The sequence below is a fragment of the Convolutriloba macropyga genome, chromosome 5 (assembly GCF_964194025.1).
Source record: "Convolutriloba macropyga chromosome 5, txConMacr16.3, whole genome shotgun sequence".
Classification (NCBI taxonomy): Eukaryota; Metazoa; Xenacoelomorpha; order Acoela; family Convolutidae; genus Convolutriloba; species Convolutriloba macropyga.
The window spans coordinates 21,398,124-21,400,632 of NC_134472.1; the positions used below are offsets into that span (position 1 = coordinate 21,398,124).

Genomic DNA, 2,509 nt, shown 5'->3' on the forward strand with positions numbered 1-2,509 from the left:
CAACAAGCCGTATAATTTTGCAGATCCGGAAGAAAATACCCTTGAAGCTTCTCGATACGTTTTTTTCAAAAATAACCATGCGTTTCAGTTTACTCGGAATTTCTTTTTCATTATTGCATCTTGAAAATTGAGAACAAAAAATATGCGTTCAAAATCGTTTTTACATGACCATAGAGAGCGTGCGCGTATGCGTGTGTGACTGCGTGCATCTGAGTGTGTGTGTGTGTGTGATTTAATTGTGTGTTTGTAAGTTTTTGCGTTTGTGTGTGTGTTTGTAGGTGTTTGTGTGTGTGTATGTGTGTTTGCGTGCGCGTATGTATGTTAGATTGTGTGTGTAAAGGTGTAAGTGAGTGAGTGCATATGTGGTGCGTGAGGTTGTATGTTTGTGCGTGTGGGTTGGTATGAGTGTGTGTGTGCGTGAGTGTGTGTGTTTGTGTGTGTGTATATGTATTGTGTGCATGTGAGTGTTTGTGTGTGTGTGTCTGTGTGTGGTATGTGTAGATCTACGCAAGTGTGTGTGTGATTGTGTGTGTTTGCATCCGCGTATGTATGTTAGATTGTGTGCGTGTAAAGGTGTAGTATGTGTGTGTTTGTGCGTTTGTGTGTGTGTGTGTATATGTATTGTGCGCATGTGAGTGTTTGTGTGTGTGTGTGTGTGTGTCTGTGTGTGGTATCTGTAAGTTTACGCGTGTGTGGGTTTGTGTGTGTGATTGTGTGTGTGTGTGGTATTTCTGTGTGCGAGTGTCTCTATGTGATAGGAAAGCGTGTTTTTGTGTGTGTGTGTGTGCTAAGGTTTATTATTCGTGTAGATGTGTGCGTGTGTGTGTGTGTTTGTTAGCGTGTGTAAGTATGTATGTTTTTGTGTTTGAGTAGGTTTGTTTAATTTTATGTGTGTGTTTGTTAGTTTGTATGTTTGTGTATGTCAGCCAACGTATTTGTTTGTTTGTATGCCTGAGAGATTGTGAGAGATTGTGAGGGTGTGTGGTGTATGTGTGTGTTTTTGCGTGTGTGTGTGTGTGTGTGGGTGTGCGTGTCTGTGCGGGCATGTGTGTGCGTATTTGTGTGTGGTTGTGTATGTGCCTGTGTATATGTGTGTGTGTGCGTATGTGTGTGTTGTGTTTCTTTTTGTGTGTGTGTGTTTGCATGTGTGTAGGTGTGAGAGTAGGTGTGTGTTTTTTTGTTTGTGTGTGAGCGTTTGTGTGTGTGTGTGTGTGTGTGTGTGTGTGTGTGTGTTTGTGTGTGTCTATAAGTGCGTCTGTGTGAGAGAGTGCATGTTTGTGTGTAATTGTGTGTAGGTGTGTTTGTGTGTGTGTGTTTGTGTGTTTGTGCGTGTGGGGGGGGGGTTTGGGAGGTCAAACCGTGGGAGTAGGGTTAGGCAGGCTGGACGAAAGGGGTGGACAATGGGAGTTCCGAGGGGAGGGGGGTTTGGAAGGGGGGGGGGGGGGTTGTGGGGGGTGAGGCTGACTGATAGGGGTCGCCTCAAAACAGTTTTGCTTATTCACATTCTTAGGTACTATTCAGGCTTCAGGCTCTAAGAGCCCTTATTGCATTCCGGGTTTTACCTGTATATACCGTTTTTGAGAATGAAAAGTCAGACAAAAAATTGGTCAAGCGAAAGATCTCTATAAAAACCACACCACTATTATAACTGCTATAAGCTTTGTTTGAGAGCATTCAATCACAGACAAACCCCCACTGCTAAAAGAGGTCATACAAATTGCGAATGTAAATTGCCGAACTCACCTTTGCTTCGTCTTCAGAATGAATAACAAATAGGTTGCGGTGGATATCAGTCGTAACTGAAAAAAAGAAATATTTAAATAATCGTAAGTCTCAGAAGTGATGTTAAAACTAATGTCTGTTTATAGTAATGTCTGTTGAATCTCTCAAATCTGTTAAATCTGTTAAACTAAAGTCTGTTAAATCTGTAAAAATAAATTACTGTTTGCCTGCAAAAATTTACAAATATTGTTTTGTTCAATACAATTCAGTAGCGTTCTAATCACGACCGTTTCAACGACAGTCTTGGGAAAAAGAGGCACGTTGTTCTTCACTGGAAGGAGAACAAATTGGTGAACAAATAGAAAAAGGAAAAGGGAAAGTTTGGTGTTTTGGAAAAGGAAAACATGTTCAGCGGTACGAAAGAAAGTTAACTGAGAAGGACTTGAACAATGACTAATACAAATTCAATGCAAGAACAAATTCAATGAGAGTGCGCAAAGCGGCGCTATGAAATTTGGCGGTAAAATCTGTCTCAAGTGAACAATGCAAATATAACTGGATGTAAACTTTCTATATTAAGATAAACATTTTATATTCATATTTTGTAAAAAAAAGCTGGAACACATTAAATAGGAATATATTTAAATGAGAACAAATTTGCTAGGATGCGGGAGTTGCTCCAAATGCTCCATAAGTTCTTTGCCTTCTCTTGTAAGTTAGGCGGCCAATGTCAAATTTTTCGAATAAATTTACTCAGTTTTTTTTTTACTTTTCCAAGCTATAAGTG

The 2,509-nt window shown here is 40.1% G+C and overlaps 1 protein-coding gene across 1 annotated transcript in view; it reads right to left on the reverse strand.

The window, feature by feature from the left end:
- Positions 1 to 2,201, reverse strand: part of LOC142339225 (crustacean calcium-binding protein 23-like) — a 36,186-nt gene extending 33,985 nt beyond the window's left edge. The window contains exon 1 of the mRNA XM_075389079.1: positions 1,744 to 2,201. The gene's annotated coding sequence lies outside the window, so the exon portion shown is untranslated. The remainder of the gene's footprint in view (positions 1 to 1,743) is intronic.
- Between the last annotated feature and the right edge of the window lie 308 nt (positions 2,202 to 2,509).